Source organism: Oncorhynchus keta, chromosome 12 (genome assembly GCF_023373465.1).
Source record: "Oncorhynchus keta strain PuntledgeMale-10-30-2019 chromosome 12, Oket_V2, whole genome shotgun sequence".
Taxonomy (NCBI): domain Eukaryota; kingdom Metazoa; phylum Chordata; class Actinopteri; order Salmoniformes; family Salmonidae; genus Oncorhynchus; species Oncorhynchus keta.
Genome location: NC_068432.1, coordinates 55,794,109 through 55,812,155, shown reverse-complemented (window position 1 = coordinate 55,812,155; position 18,047 = coordinate 55,794,109). Strand labels below are relative to the sequence as shown.

Below are 18,047 nucleotides of genomic sequence, written 5' to 3'. Positions count from 1 at the left end.
CCTCTATGTGCCCTGGAAGAGAGAAGGGGGGTAACCCTATGACCCAAACTAACCTCTATCTGAAACCCCTGGAAAAAAGGCCATATCATAACCTCTACTGAACTAATGTTTCTATGTCCTGTAACCCCTGGACTGAAATCTGAAAGGTACAGACCTAACCTCTACCCCTGGTGGAACCATAACAAACGTTAACCTCCTACTGTGACCCCTAACCCCAGGAAGCAGTCCCTTTGACTAACTCCAACACCACTGACCCCCCCCGCCCCTAGCCCTAACTCTAACTCTAACCCTAATTCTAACCCTAACCCTAACCCTCTAACTAACCTAACTCTAACCCTAACTCTAACCCTAACTCTAACCCCTCTAACCCTAACCTAACCCTAACTCTAACCCTAACCCTAACCCTAACCCTAACTCTAACCCCCTAACCCTAACTCTAACCCTAACCCTAACTCTAACCCTAACCCTAACCCTAACCTAACCCTAGCCCTAACCCTAACCCTAACCCCTAACCCTAACTCTAACCCTAACCCCCCCCGCCCCTAACCCTAACTAACTCTAACTCTAACCCTAACCCTAACCCTAACTCTAACCCTAACCCCTAACCCTAACCCTAACTCTAACCCTAACTCTACCCCTAACCCTAACCCTAACCCTAACCCTAACTCTAACCCTAACCCTAACCCTAACCCCTAACCCTAACCCTAACCCTAACCCTACCCTACATGTAAATACCCCATTGAATATACCCTTAGTGTGACACTGTGTCTGTGTAAACATGGTGTAGTAACTGATTATATTAACAATGTTAATTACATATTAGGATCAATACAGTGTCCAAATTCCGATGCGAACTGATAGCTGGCTAGACACTGGCGACCCCTGGTGGAACCTTACTGACGTAACCACTGACGACCCTTGGTGGAACCTGACTGACGTAACCACTGGTGACCCCTGGTGGAACCTTACTGATAGCCTAGACACTGGCGACCCCTGGTGGAACCTTACTGATAGCCGAGACACTGGCGACCCCTGGTGGAACCTTACTGACGTAACCACTGGTGACCCCTGGTGGAACCTTACTGATAGCCTAGACACTGGCGACCCCTGGTGGAACCTTACTGATAGCCGAGACACTGGCGACCCCTGGTGGAACCTTACTGATAGCCGAGACACTGGCGACCCCTGGTGGAACCTTACTGACGTAACCACTGACGACCCCTGGTGGAACCTTACTGATAGCCTAGACACTGGCGACCCACGGTGGAACCTTACTGATGTAACCACTGGCGACCCCTGGTGGAACCTTACTGACGTAACCACTGATGACCCCTGGTGGAACCCTGCAGACGTAACCTCTATGTGACCCCTGGTGGAACCTTACAGACGTAACCTCTATGTGACCCCTGGTGGAACCTTACTGACGTAACCTCTATGTGACCCCTGGTGGAACCTTACTGACGTAACCTCTATGTGACCCATGGTGGAACCTTACTGATGTAACCTCTATGTGACCCCTGGTGGAACCCTGCAGACGTAACCTCTATGTGACCCCTGGTGGAACCTTACAGACGTAACCTCTATGTGACCCCTGGTGGAACCTTACTGACGTAACCTCTATGTGACCCCTGGTGGAACCCTGCAGACGTAACCTCTATGTGACCCCTGGTGGAACCCTGCAGACGTAACCTCTATGTGACCCCTGGTGGAACCTTACAGATGTAACCTCTATGTGACCCCTGGTGGAACCCTGCAGACGTAACCTCTATGTGACCCCTGGTGGAACCCTGCAGACGTAACCTCTATGTGACCCCTGGTGGAACCCTGCAGACGTAACCTCTATGTGACCCCTGGTGGAACCTTACTGACGTAACCTCTATGTGACCCCTGGTGGAACCTTACAGACGTAACCTCTATGTGACCCCTGGTGGAACCTTACTGACGTAACCTCTATGTGACCCCTGGTGGAACCTTACAGACGTAACCTCTATGTGACCCTTGGTGGAACCTTACAGACGTAACCTCTATGTGACCCCTGGTGGAACCTTACTGACGTAACCTCTATGTGACCCCTGGTGGAACCTTACAGACGTAACCTCTATGTGACCCCTGGTGGAACCTTACAGACGTAACCTCTATGTGACCCCTGGTGGAACCCTGCAGACGTAACCTCTATGTGACCCCTGGTGGAACCTTACAGACGTAACCTCTATGTGACCCCTGGTGGAACCCTGCAGACGTAACCTCTATGTGACCCCTGGTGGAGCCTTACTGACGTAACCTCTATGTGACCCCTGGTGGAACCTTACAGACGTAACCTCTATGTGACCCCTGGTGGAACCCTGCAGACGTAACCACTATGTGACCCCTGGTGGAACCTTACTGACGTAACCTCTATGTGACCCCTGGTGGAACCTTACTGACGTAACCTCTATGTGACCTCTGGTGGAACCTTGCAGACGTAACTTCTATGTGACCCCTGGTGGAACCTTACAGACGTAACCTCTATGTGACCTCTGGTGGAACCTTGCAGACATAACCTCTATGTGACCCCTGGTGGAACCCTGCAGACGTCTACTTCTGGGTTGGAGCGAGCGGTCGCATCGCACTTCGCTCCGCAGGTAGTATAACTTTTTCATTACATTTCATTACATTTCATTATAGTACAACGGTTGATTTGTCTAATCTTAGCAATTTCTTCTTAGCTAGCTACATAGCCGTCCTTGTATCAGAGATAATTGCATAATTATCGTATTTCGTCGCCCTAACGTAGCCTTCACTGCTATTCGCCCAGCAGCTAGCCAGCTAGCAAACGCTAGCAAACGCCCACAGATTAGCAGCACTGTAGTGCTATTACACTATTACACTCAACTGAACGACTTGATTAGTTTAGTGTTAGCTAGCTACATAGTGGTCTTTGTATCCAAGATAATTGTGTAGTTTAGAGTGTGTAGTCTTGGAGTGATTATCTTAATTTACCGAGGTTAGCTAGCCAGCTATTTGTCGTCCTTAACGTAGGAGACTCTGCTAGCTAGCCAACAGCTAACAGCTAACAGCTAGCCAACGTCTACTGAATAGTACTCAACAACCCGGTCGCATTCACAGGTAGTACACCTGCATTGTTTGCTGTTTGGGGTTTTAGGCTGGGTTTCTGTACAGCACTTTGAGATATCAGCTGATGTACGAAGGGCTATATAAATAAATTTGATTTGATTTGATTTGATTAGTATCACATTTTCATTTCATTTAATTACAGTACAACGGTTTGATTTGTTTGATCGTAGCTAGCTACATAGCTAGCTACATAGCCGTCTTTGTATCAAAGATAATTGTGTAGTCTAGAGCGATTTTCTAGGTTAGCTAGCCAGCTATTGTCGTTCTTTTAACGCAACGTAACGTAAACAACACTGCTAGCTAGCCAGCTAGCCCCCGAATAGCAGCACTGCAGAAACTATTACACTCAACGGAACGACTTGATTAGTGTAGTGTCAACAACGCAGCTACTACCAGCTAGCCTACTTCAGCAGTACTGTATCATTTTAATCATTTTAGTCAATAAGATTCTTGCTACGTAAGCTTAACTTTCTGAACATTTGAGACGTGTAGTCCACTTGTCATTCCAATCTCCTTTGCATTAGCGTAGCCTCTTCTGTAGCCTGTCAACTATGTGTCTGTCTATCCCTGTTCTCTCCTCTCTGCACAGACCATACAAACGCTCCACACCGCGTGGCCGCGGCCACCCTAATCTGGTGGTCCCAGCGCGCACGACCCACGTGGAGTTCCAGGTCTCCGGTAGCCTCTGGAACTGCCGATCTGCGGCCAACAAGGCAGAGTTCATCTCAGCCTATGCCTCCCTCCAGTCCCTCGACTTCTTGGCACTGACGGAAACATGGATCACCACAGACAACACTGCTACTCCTACTGCTCTCTCTTCGTCCGCCCACGTGTTCTCGCACACCCCGAGAGCTTCTGGTCAGCGGGGTGGTGGCACCGGGATCCTCATCTCTCCCAAGTGGTCATTCTCTCTTTTCCCCTCACCCATCTGTCTATCGCCTCCTTTGAATTCCATGCTGTCACAGTTACCAGCCCTTTCAAGCTTAACATCCTTATCATTTATCGCCCTCCAGGTTCCTCGGAGAGTTCATCAATGAGCTTGATAACTTGATAAGCTCCTTTCCTGAGGACGGCTCACCTCTCACAGTGCTGGGCGACTTTAACCTCCCCACGTCTACCTTTGACTCATTCCTCTCTGCCTCCTTCTTTCCACTCCTCTCCTCTTTTGACCTCACCCTCTCACCTTCCCCCCCTACTCACAAGGCAGGCAATACGCTCGACCTCATCTTTACTAGATGCTGTTCTTCCACTAACCTCATTGCAACTCCCCTCCAAGTCTCCGACCACTACCTTGTATCCTTTTCCCTCTCGCTCTCATCTAACGCCTCCCACACTGCCCCTACTCGGATGGTATCGCGCCGTCCCAACCTTCGCTCTCTCTCCCCCGCTACTCTCTCCTCTTCCATCCTATCATCTCTTCCCTCTGCTCATACCTTCTCCAACCTATCTCCTGATTCTGCCTCCTCAACCCTCCTCTCCTCCCTTTCTGCATCCTTTGACTCTCTATGTCCCCTATCCTCCAGGCCGGCGCGGTCCTCCCCTCCCGCCCCGTGGCTCGACGACTCATTGCGAGCTCACAGAACAGGGCTCCGGGCAGCTGAGCGGAAATGGAGGAAAACTCGCCTCCCTGCGGACCTGGCATCCTTTCACTCCCTCCTCTCTACATTTTCCTCCTCTGTCTCTGCTGCTAAAGCCATTTTCTACTACTCTAAATTCCAAGCATCTGCCTCTAACCCTAGGAAGCTCTTTGCCACCTTCTCCTCACTCCTGAATCCTCCTCCCTCCCTCCCCCCCCTCCTCCCTCTCTGCAGATGACTTCGTCAACCATTTTGAAAAGAAGGTCGACGACATCCGATCCTCGTTTGCTAAGTCAAACGGCACCGCTGGTTTTACTCACACTGCCCTACCCTGTGCTCTGACCTCTTTCTCCCCTCTCTCTCCAGATGAAATCTCGCGTCTTGTGACGGCCGGCCGCCCAACAACCTGCCCGCTTGACCCTATCCCCTCCTCTCTTCTCCAGACCATTTCCGGAGACCTTCTCCCTTACCTCACCTCGCTCATCAACTCATCCCTGACCGCTGGCTACGTCCCTTCTGTCCTCAAGAGAGCGAGAGATGCACCCCTTCTGAAAAAACCTACACTCAATCCCTCCGATGTCAACAACTACAGACCAGTATCCCTTCTTTCTTTTCTCTCCAAAACTCTTGAACGCGCCGTCCTTGGCCAGCTCTCCCGCTATCTCTCTATGAATGACCTTCTTGATCCAAATCAGTCAGGTTTCAAGACTAGTCATTCAACTGAGACTGCTCTTCTCTGTATCACGGAGGCGCTCCGCACCGCTAAAGCTAACTCTCTCTCCTCTGCTCTCATCCTTCTAGACCTATCGGCTGCCTTCGATACTGTGAACCATCAGATCCTCCTCTCCACCCTCTCCAAGTTGGGCATCTCCGGCGCGGCCCACGCTTGATTGCGTCCTACCTGACAGGTCGCTCCTACCAGGTGGCGTGGCGAGAATCTGTCTCCTCACCACGCGCTCTCACCACTGGTGTCCCCCAGGGCTCTGTTCTAGGCCCTCTCCTATTCTCGCTATACACCAAGTCACTTGGCTCTGTCATAACCTCACATGGTCTCTCCTATCATTGCTATGCAGACGACACACAATTAATCTTCTCCTTTCCCCCTTCTGATGACCAGGTGGCGAATCGCATCTCTGCATGTCTGGCAGACATATCAGTGTGGATGACGGATCACCACCTCAAGCTGAACCTCGGCAAGACGGAGCTGCTCTTCCTCCCGGGGAAGGACTGCCCGTTCCATGATCTCGCCATCACGGTTGACAACTCCATTGTGTCCTCCTCCCAGAGCGCTAAGAACCTTGGCGTGATCCTGGACAACACCCTGTCGTTCTCAACTAACATCAAGGCGGTGGCCCGTTCCTGTAGGTTCATGCTCTACAACATCCGCAGAGTACGACCCTGCCTCACACAGGAAGCGGCGCAGGTCCTAATCCAGGCACTTGTCATCTCCCGTCTGGACTACTGCAACTCGCTGTTGGCTGGGCTCCCTGCCTGTGCCATTAAACCCCTACAACTCATCCAGAACGCCGCAGCCCGTCTGGTGTTCAACCTTCCCAAGTTCTCTCACGTCACCCCGCTCCTCCGCTCTCTCCACTGGCTTCCAGTTGAAGCTCGCATCTGCTACAAGACCATGGTGCTTGCCTACGGAGCTGTGAGGGGAACGGCACCTCAGTACCACCAGGCTCTGATCAGGCCCTACACCCAAACAAGGGCACTGCGTTCATCCACCTCTGGCCTGCTCGCCTCCCTACCACTGAGGAAGTACAGTTCCCGCTCAGCCCAGTCAAAACTGTTCGCTGCTCTGGCCCCCCAATGGTGGAACAAACTCCCTCACGACGCCAGGACAGCGGAGTCAATCACCACCTTCCGGAGACACCTGAAACCCCACCTCTTTAAGGAATACCTAGGATAGGATAAGTAATCCTTCTCACCCCCCCCCCCTTTAAGATTTAGATGCACTATTGTAAAGTGGCTATTCTACTGGATGTCATAAGGTGAATGCACCAATTTGTAAGTCGCTCTGGATAAGAGCGTCTGCTAAATGACTTAAATGTAAATGTAACCTCTATGTGACCGCTGGTGGAACCTTACTGACGTAACCTCTATGTGACCCCTGGTGGAACCCTGCAGACGTAACCTCTATGTGACCCCTGGTGGAACCCTGCAGACGTAACCTCTATGTGACCCCTGGTGGAACCCTGCAGACGTAACCTCTATGTGACCCCTGGTGGAACCCTGCAGACGTAACCTCTATGTGACCCCTGGTGGAACCTTACAGACGTAACCTCTATGTGACCGCTGGTGGAACCTTACAGACGTAACCTCTATGTGACCCCTGGTGGAACCTTACTGACGTAACCTCTATGTGACCCCTGGTGGAACCTTACAGACGTAACCTCTATGTGACCCCTGGTGGAACCCTGCAGACGTATCCACTATGTGACCTCTGGTGGAACCTTACAGACGTAACCTCTATGTGACCCCTGGTGGAACCTTACTGACGTAACCTCTATGTGACCCCTGGTGGAACCTTACAGACGTAACCTCTATGTGACCCCTGGTGGAACCCTGCAGACGTATCCACTATGTGACCTCTGGTGGAACCTTACAGACGTAACCTCTATGTGACCCCTGGTGGAACCTTACTGACGTAACCTCTATGTGACCCCTGGTGGAACCTTACAGACGTAACCTCTATGTGACCCCTGGTGGAACCCTGCAGACGTAACCTCTATGTGACCCCTGGTGGAACCTTACAGACGTAACCTCTATGTGACCCCTGGTGGAACCCTGCAGACGTAACCTCTATGTGACCCCTGGTGGAACCCTGCAGACCTAACCTCTATGTGACCCCTGGTGGAACCTTACAGACGTAACCTCTATGTGACCCCTGGTGGAACCCTGCAGACGTAACCACTATGTGACCCCTGGTGGAACCTTACTGACGTAACCTCTATGTGACCCCTGGTGGAACCTTACTGACGTAACCTCTATGTGACCCCTGGTGGAACCTTACTGACGTAACCTCTATGTGACCCCTGGTGGAACCTTACAGACGTAACCTCTATGTGACCCCTGGTGGAACCCTGCAGACGTAACCTCTATGTGACCCCTGGTGGAACCTTACAGACGTAACCTCTATGTGACCCCTGGTGGAACCCTGCAGACGTAACCTCTATGTGACCCCTGGTGGAACCCTGCAGACCTAACCTCTATGTGACCCCTGGTGGAACCTTACAGACGTAACCTCTATGTGACCCCTGGTGGAACCCTGCAGACGTAACCTCTATGTGACCCCTGGTGGAACCCTGCAGACGTAACCTCTATGTGACCCCTGGTGGAACCTTACAGACGTAACCTCTATGTGACCCCTGGTGGAACCCTGCAGACGTAACCACTATGTGACCCCTGGTGGAACCTTACTGACGTAACCTCTATGTGACCCCTGGTGGAACCCTGCAGACGTAACCACTATGTGACCCCTGGTGGAACCCTGCAGACGTAACCTCTATGTGACCCCTGGTGGAACCTTACAGACGTAACCTCTATGTGACCCCTGGTGGAACCCTGCAGACGTAACCACTATGTGACCCCTGGTGGAACCTTACTGACGTAACCTCTATGTGACCCCTGGTGGAACCCTGCAGATGTAACCTCTATGTGACCCCTGGTGGAACCTTACAGACGTAACCTCTATGTGACCCCTGGTGCAGCTATCCTTAAACCTCTGAAAACTCCAGCCACTTCCATGCACCAAATCTCAAGTAAACACTCGAACAAATGATCTTAAATATCCATAGCCAAAGTCAAAAGACAGTGAAAATAGCAGTCCCAATCAGACGTAGAAATACATATGTAGAGAGAAATTACGTTGATGTATTGATCTTTTCTGTTGTAATAATTAACACATCTATTCATTAAATACCGAAAACAACTAAAGATAAAGGAGCTCAGATAAAAGCACCTTCGTGTCTGGAGAGAGAAGTCCCAGAAAGGGGGGTTCAACTTGTTTTAAAAACTGAGACAGAAGTCCCAGAAAGGGGTTCAACTTGTTTTAAAAACTGAGACAGAAGTCCCAGAAAGGGGTTCAACTTGTTTTAAAAACTGAGACAGAAGTCCCAGAAAGGGGGGTTCAACTTGTTTTACAAACTGAGAGAGAAGTCCCAGAAAGGGGTTCAACTTGTTTTACAAACTGAGAGAGAAGTCCCAGAAAGGGTTTCAACTTGTTTTACAAACTGAGAGAGAAGTCCCAGAAAGGGTTTCAACTTGTTTTACAAACTGAGAGAGAAGTCCCAGAAAGGGTTTCAACTTGTTTTACAAACTGAGAGAGAAGTCCCAGAAAGGGGTTCAACTTGTTTTAAAAACTGAGACAGAAGTCCCAGAAAGGGGTTCAATTTGTTTTAAAAACTGAGACAGGAGTCCCAGAAAGGGGTTCAACTTGTTTTAAAAACTGAGAGAGATGTCATTGTACCTGATCTATGTTGTTACAGGTACAGGTAAACACTGTCTGATGTCATTGTACCTGTTCTATGTTGTTACAGGTAAACACTGTCTGATGTCATTGTACCTGTTCTATGTTTTACAGGTAAACACTGTCTGATGTCATTGTACCTGTTCTAGTCCCAGTAAACACTGGGGTTCATTGTACCTGTTCTATGTTGTTACAGGTAAACACTGTCTGATGTCATTGTACCTGTTCTATGTTGTTACAGGTAAACACTGTCTGATGTCATTGTACCTGTTCTATGTTGTTACAGGTAAACACTGTCTGATGTCATTGTACCTGATCTATGTTGTTACAGGTAAACACTGTTGATGTCATTGTACCTGTTCTATGAGTTACAGGTAAACAGTCTGATGTCATTGTACCTTGTTTTACAGGTAAACACTGTCTGATGTCATTGTAAGTCCCATGTTGGGGTAAACACTGTCTGTTTTAAAACCTGTTCTAGACAGTAAACAGTCCCATGTCATTGTACCTGTTCTATGTTTTACAGGTAAACACTGTCTGATGTCATTGTACCTGTTCTATGTTGTTACAGGTAAACACTGTCTGATGTCATTGTACCTGATCTTGTTGTTACAGGTAAACACTGTCTGATGTCATTGTACCTGTTCTATGTTGTTACAGGTACAGGTAAACACTGTCTGATGTCATTGTACCTGTTCTATGTTTTACAGGTAAACACTGTCTGATGTCATTGTACCTGTTCTATGCTGTTACAGGTAAACACTGTTCTGATGTCATTGTACCTGTTCTATGAGACAGGTAAACACTGTCTGATGTCATTGTACCTGTTCTATGTTGTTACAGGTACAGGTAAACACTGTCTGATGTCATTGTACCTGTTCTATGTTGTTACAGGTAAACACTGTCTGATGTCATTGTACCTGTTCTATGCTGTTACAGGTAAACACTGTCTGATGTCATTGTACCTGTTCTATGTTGTTACAGGTAAACACTGTCTGATGTCATTGTACCTGTTCTATGTTGTTACAGGTAAACACTGTCTGATGTCATTGTACCTGTTCTATGTTGTTACAGGTAAACACTGTCTGATGTCATTGTACCTGTTCTATGTTGTTACAGGTAAACACTGTCTGATGTCATTGTACCTGTTCTATGTTGTTACAGGTAAACACTGTCTGATGTCATTGTACCTGTTCTATGTTGTTACAGGTAAACACTGTCTGATGTCATTGTACCTGTTCTATGTTGTTACAGGTAAACACTGTCTGATGTCATTGTACCTGTTCTATGTTGTTACAGGTAAACACTGTCTGATGTCATTGTACCTGTTCTATGTTGTTACAGGTAAACACTGTCTGATGTCATTGTACCTGTTCTATGTTGTTACAGGTAAACACTGTCTGATGTCATTGTACCTGTTCTATGTTGTTACAGGTAAACACTGTCTGATGTCATTGTACCTGTTCTATGCTGTTACAGGTAAACACTGTCTGATGTCATTGTACCTGTTCTATGTTGTTACAGGTAAACACTGTCTGATGTCATTGTACCTGTTCTATGTTGTTACAGGTAAACACTGTCTGATGTCATTGTACCTGTTCTATGTTGTTACAGGTAAACACTGTCTGATGTCATTGTACCTGTTCTATGTTGTTACAGGTAAACACTGTCTGATGTCATTGTACCTGTTCTATGTTGTTACAGGTAAACACTGTCTGATGTCATTGTACCTGTTCTATGTTGTTACAGGTAAACACTGTCTGATGTCATTGCCCCAATATAGATATCTTTCTTTGTTTCTTTCCTCATCAAAGTAAAATGCTTTTCAGACCGTCACATTGTTATCATTCATACATTCTTGTAACACCTGTTACTGTTCATTACATCTCAATTCGCTTGAGCAACAGTGGACTTGTCATTCATGCTAATAAAGCTAATCTGACAGACAGACAGACAGACAGACAGACAGACAGACAGACAGACAGACAGACAGACAGACAGACAGACAGACAGACAGACAGACAGACAGACAGACAGTACTCACGATGATGGTGGGAGTGGCGGCGACAACGCAGTAGAGGATGAGGGGAGGGATGAAGCTGCTCTCGTCCACCCCGGGGTACGGCTTCATCAGGTCAGCATCGTTGCAGAAGAACCCCTGGACGTGGATGCCGAAAGTGTCGGTCAGCTCAAAGTAGTAGGCCAGCAGGACGGTCCCTGCCATTATCACCAGCTGGAGAGACAACATTAGGGAGATATCAGCATGGAACCCTAACCTAAATGCAACCTGATCTAACTCAAACACAACCTAACCTAACTCAAATACAACCTAACCCAACCTAACTCAAACACAACCTAACCTAATCTAACTCAAACACAACCTAACCTAATCAACCTAACTCAAACACAACCTAACCTAACCTAAATACAACCTGACCTAACTCAAAGTAGGAGGCCAGCAGGACGGTCCCTGCCATTATCACCAGCTGGAGAGACAACATTAGGGAGATATCAGGCTGGAACCCTAATCTAACCTAAATACAACCTCCGCTGTACCCGCACCCCACCATACCCCCGTCTGCGCATTATGCCCTGAATATACTCTACCATGCCCAGAAACCTGCTCCTCTTATTCTCTGTCCCCAACGCTCTAGGCGACCAGTTTTGATAGCCTTTAGCCGCACCCTCATACTACTCCTTCTCTGTTCCGCGGGTGATGTGGAAGTAAACCCAGGCCCTGCATGTCCCCAGGCACCCTCATTTGTTGACTTTTGTGATCGAAAAAGCCTTGGTTTCATGCATGTCAACATCAGAAGCCTGCTCCCTAAGTTTGTTTTACTCACTGCTTTAGCACACTCTGCTAACCCTGATGTCCTTGCCGTGTCTGAATCCTGGCTCAGGAAGGCCACCAAAAATTCAGAGATTTCCATACCCAACTATAACATCTTCCGTCAAGATAGAACTGCCAAAGGGGGAGGAGTTGCAGTCTACTGCAGAGATAGCCTGCAAAGTAATGTCATACTTTCCAGGTCCATACCCAAACAGTTCGAACTACTTATTCTGAAAATTACTCTCTCCAGAAATAAGTCTCTCACTGTTGCCGCCTGCTACCGACCCCCTCAGCTCCCAGCTGTGCCCTGGACACCATTTGTGAATTGATTGCCCCCCATCTAGCTTCAGAGTTTGTTCTGTTAGGTGACCTAAACTGGGATATGCTTAACACCCCGGCAGTCCTACAATCTAAGCTAGATGCCCTCAATCTCATACAAATCATCAAGGAACCCACCAGGTACAACCCTAACTCTGTAAGCAAGGGCACCCTCATAGACGTCATTCTGACCAACTGGCCCTCCAAATACACCTCCGCTGTCTTCAACCAGGATCTCAGCGACCACTGCCTCATTGCCTGTATCCGCTACGGTGCCGCAGTCAAACGACCAACCCTCATCACTGTCAAACGCTCCCTAAAACACTTCTGTGAGCAGGCCTTTCTAATCGACCTGGCCCGGGTATCCTGGAAGGACATTGACCTCATCCCGTCAGTTGAGGATGCCTGGTCATTCTTTAAGAGTAACTTCCTTACCATTTTAGATAAGCATGCTCCGTTCAAAAAATGCAGAACTAAGAACAGATACAGCCCTTGGTTCACTCCAGACCTGACTGCCCTCGACCAGCACAAAAACATCCTGTGGCGGACTGCATTAGCATCGAATAGTCCCCGCGATATGCAACTGTCAGGAACCAATACACGCAGTCAGTCAGGAAAGCTAAGGCCAGCTTCTTCAGGCAGAAGTTTGCATCCTGTAGCTCCAACTCCAAAAAGTTCTGGGACACTGTGAAGTCCATGGAGAACAAGAGCACCTCCTCCCAGCTGCCCACTGCACTGAGGCTAGGGAACACGGTCACCACTGATAAATCCATGATTATCGAAAATTTCAACAAGCATTTCTCAACGGCTGGCCATGCCTTCTGCCTGGCTACTCCTACCTCGGCCAACAGCTCGGCCCCCCCCGTAGCTCCTCACCCAAGCCTCTCCAGGTTCTCCTTTACCCAAATCCAGATAGCAGATGTTCTGAAAGAGCTGCAAAACCTGGACCCTTATAAATCAGCTGGGCTTGACAAGCTGGACCCTCTATTTCTGAAACTATCCGCCGCCATTGTCGCAACCCCTATTACCACCCTGTTCAACCTCTCTTTCATATCGTCTGAGATCCCCAAGGATTGGAAAGCTGCCGCAGTCATCCCCCTCTTCAAAGGGGGAGACACCCTGGACCCAAACTGTTACAGACCTATATCCATCCTGCCCTGCCTATCTAAGGTCTTCGAAAGCCAAGTCAACAAACAGGTCACTGACCATCTCGAATCCCACCGTACCTTCTCCGCTATGCAATCTGGTTTCCGAGCCGGTCACGGGTGCACCTCAGCCACACTCAAGGTACTAAATGATATCAACGATATCAACGAGCTTCAATGCCATACAATACTCCTTCCGTGGCCTCCAACTGCTCTTAAACGATAGTAAAACCAAATGCATGCTTTTCAACCGATCGCTGCCTGCACCCGCATGCCCGACTAGCATCACCACCCTGGATGGCTCCGACCTTGAATATGTGGACACCTATAAGTACCTAGGTGTCTGGCTAGACTGCAAACTCTCCTTCCAGACTCATATCAAACATCTCCAATCGAAAATCAAATCAAGAGTCGGCTTTCTATTCCGCAACAAAGCCTCCTTCACTCACGCTGCCAAGCTTACCCTAGTAAAACTGACTATCCTACCGATCCTCGACTTCGGCGATGTCATCTACAAAATTGCTTCCAACACTCTACTCAGCAAACTGGATGCAGTTTATCACAGTGCCATCCGTTTTGTCACTAAAGCACCTTATACTACCCACCACTGCGACTTGTATGCTCTAGTCGGCTGGCCCTCGCTACATATTCGTCGCCAGACCCACTGGCTCCAGGTCATCTACAAGGCCATGCTAGGTAAAGCTCCGCCTTATCTCAGTTCACTGGTCACGATGGCAACACCCATCCGTAGCACGCGCTCCAGCAGGTGTATCTCACTGATCATCCCTAAAGCCAACACCTCATTTGGCCGCCTTTCCTTCCAGTTCTCTGCTGCCTGTGACTGGAACGAATTGCAAAAATCGCTGAAGTTGGAGACTTTTATCTCCCTCACCAACTTCAAACATCTGCTATCTGAGCAGCTAACCGATCGCTGCAGCTGTACATAGTCTATCGGTAAATAGCCCACCCATTTTCACCTACCTCATCCTCACAGTTTTTATTTATTTACTTTTCTGCTCTTTTGCACACCAATATCTCTACCTGCACATGACCATCTGATCATTTATCACTCCAGTGTTAATCTGCAATATTGTAATTATTCGCCTACCTCCTCATGCCTTTTGCACACATTGTATATAGACTCCCTTTTTTTCTACTGTGTTGTTGACTTGTTAATTGTTTACTCCATGTGTAACTGTTCACACTGTTGTCTGTTCAACTGAATGTTTATCTTGGCCAGGGCAGTTGCAAATGAGAACTTGTTCTCAACTAGCCTACCTGGTTAAATAAAGGTGAAAAAAAAATAAAAAAACCTGACCTCAAAGTAGTAGGTGCCCACCATCACCACCTGAATGAACAACATGGTCACATTAGTGACTAAGGCTTTGTTTACACTGCAGGCCTCAACCTCAAACCAATTTTGTTTTTCAAATCCGTTTTGGAATACTGACTGTCCAAACAGTAAGTTACAAGTGACCAATCAGATTTGTGTGTGTGTTCAGACAGCTATGATAGTTGTCATAGTAACAACAGGTGTGTGAGCAGTGGTGCCGGCTGATTGGTGGTGGTGCTCGTGCTTCCTGTCACTCAGAAGTTGTGTAGCAAGCTAAGGTGACAAATATGCAAACATGTAAGAACACGTTTAAAGCCTCAAAATGTAACATGATCCAACTAGCTAGCTCAGTAACCGATTAGCTAGCCAAAGCAGTCAACTAGCTAGCTAGGTAGCCGTTCAGCTAGCCACAGCAGTCAACTAGCTAGCTAGGTAGCCGTTCAGCTAGCCACAGCAGTCAACTAGCTAGCTAGGTAGCCGTTCAGCAAGCCACAGCAGTCAACTAGCTAGCTAGGTAGCCGTTCAGCTAGCCACAGCAGTCAACTAGCTAGCTAGGTAGCCGTTCAGCAAGCCACAGCAGTCAACTAGCTAGCTAGGTAGCCGTTCAGCTAGCCACAGCAGTCAACTAGCTAGCTCGGTAGCCGTTCAGCTAGCCACAGCAGTCAAATATCAAATTCCATGTGCTTTTTGGCTGTTTAGAGTGCAGGAAAAATATCAGATTCTAATCAGATATGCAAAACAAATGGATTTGAGTGACTTAGAACTGCCAATGTGAACCATGCTTAATGGATGTCTAGAAGAAACCCTAACCTTAGCTTCGGCGAGCTTCAACCCGACTTTGCTATTTTGTGATTATTTTGGGGTTTATCTTTTTTTTAACTAAAAATACCTGAGAGGAGGGGGGTATGCCTCTTCAACGGCACATGGTGTGTTGACTCTATGGCAGTGGTAGTCTTGACCCATTGTTCACCCGTCTTGAAATACCCAATGCTCAAATTCTGACTCGTCTACCTCTCTTTTCATCGGTTATCGTGACTGTATACATTCTACCTCAGGACAACAACAACAAGATGGCGCTTAAACTGTACCAGGCTATAAACAAATCAAATCACATGTTATTGGTCACAAACACATATCAAATCATATCAAATTGTATTTGTCACATACACATGGTTAGCAGATGTTAATGTGAGTGTAGCGAAATGCTTGTGCTTCTAGTTCCGACAATGCAGTAATAACCAACAAGTAATCTAACCTAACAATTTCACAACAACTACCTTATACACACAAGTGTAAAGGGATGAAGAATATGTATATAAATATATATGAATGAGTGATGGTACAGAACGGCATAGGCAAGATGCAGTAGATGCTATCGAGTACAGTATATACATATGAGATGAGTAATGTAGGGTATGTAAACATTATATTAAGTGGCTTTGTTTAAAGTAGCTAGTGATACATGTATTGCAGGTGTTATTGCAGGTGTAGTGAAATGCTTGTGTTCTTAGCTCCACTAGTGGAGTAATATCTAACAATTCACAACAATACACACAAACAAAACTCTCTCGCCCACTCTCAGAAATGTAACTTATATCCCTTTTTAACCACAGAGAGAGAGATGTTACGGTAAGGTAAATTCAAAAGGTTTGTTACTAATTTGTGATGAAACTAAAGACGGTAGAACATGTGTCTGCTCTCTCTGAGACATGAAGCAGTGTGTCTGGTCTCTCTCTCTGAGACATGAAGCCGTGTGTCTGGTCTCTCTCTCTGAGACATGAAGCCGTGTTTCTGGTCTCTCTCTCTGAGACATGAAGCCGTGTGTCTGGTCTCTCCCTCTGAGACATGAAGCCGTGTGTCTGGTCTCTCTCTCTGAGACATGAAGCCGTGTGTCTGGTCTCTCTCTCTGAGACATGAAGCCGTGTGTCTGGTCTCTCTCTCTGAGATATGAAGCCGTGTGTCTGGTCTCTCTCTCTGAGACATGAAGCCGTGTGTCTGGTCTCTCTCTGAGACATGAAGCCGTGTGTCTGGTCTCTCTCTGAGACATGAAGCCGTCTGGTCTCTCTCTGACATCCGTGTGTCTGGTCTCCCTCTGAGATATGAAGCCGTGTGTCTGGTCTCTCTCTCTGAGACATGAAGCCGTGTGTCTGGTCTCTCTCTCTGAGACATGAAGCCGTGTGTCCGGTCTCTCTCTCTGAGACATGAAGCCGTGTGTCTGGTCTCTCTCTCTGAGACATGAAGCCATGTGTCTGGTCTCTCTCTCTGAGACATGAAGCCGTGTGTCTGGTCTCTCTGATAAATGAACCCGTGTGTCTGGTCTCGCCCTCTGAGACATGAAGCTGTGTGTCTGGTCTCTCTCTCTGAGACATGAAGCTGTGTGTCTGGTCTCTCTCTCTGAGACATGAAGCTGTGTATCTGGTCTCTCTCTCTGAGACATGAAGCCGTGTGTCTGGTCTCTCTCTCTCTGAGACATGAAGCCGTGTGTCTGGTCTCTCTCTCTGAGACATGAAGCTGTGTGTCTGGTCTCTCTCTATGATACATGAAGCTGTGTGTCTGGTCTCTCTCTCTGAGACATGAAGCTGTGTGTCTGGTCTCTCTCTCTGAGACATGAAGCTGTGTGTCTGGTCTCTCTCTCTGAGACATGAAGCCGTGTGTCTGGTCTCTCCCTCTGAGACATGAAGCCATGTGTCTGGTCTCTCCCTCTGAGACATGAAGCCATGTGTCTGGTCTCTCCCTCTGAGACATGAAGCAGTGTGTCTGGTCTCTCTCTCTGAGACATGAAGCCTTTGTAGTGGTTAGCTGCATGACTACTAACACTTTATATAACCAAGACTGGTTGGTTAGTAGTATTTAGGCCTGGTTGGCTAGTAGCATAGTAGCCAACATAAGTCAAATAAAAAAATAGTTGGGTGATGTTTATAAAGAGGCTATTTTTCGAAAACTCTCAGGACTTAGGACCAGTTTCCCAGGCACAGATAAAGCCTAGTCCTGGACAGACAAAGCAAACCCAATGGACATTCTCCATTTGAAGTGGAGTTTTAGTCCAGGTATAGGGTAAATCGCCCCTTGGTTACAAGAGAACCGGCCTTAGTTACAAGAGAGAAGCTTCTGTTCCATTGACCTTGATGGAGTCAGGAAGGAGACAGACAGTCTAATCAAATACCTACACTTTAATCAGCACTATGATATTACAGACAGTCTAATCAAATACCTACACTTTAATCAGCACTATGATATTACAGACAGTCTAATCAAATAC

At 47.7% G+C, this 18,047-nt stretch overlaps 1 pseudogene; it reads right to left on the bottom strand.

The window, feature by feature from the left end:
• Positions 1 to 18,047, bottom strand: part of LOC118382393 (phospholipid phosphatase-related protein type 1-like) — a 198,521-nt pseudogene that overhangs the window by 110,611 nt on the left and 69,863 nt on the right.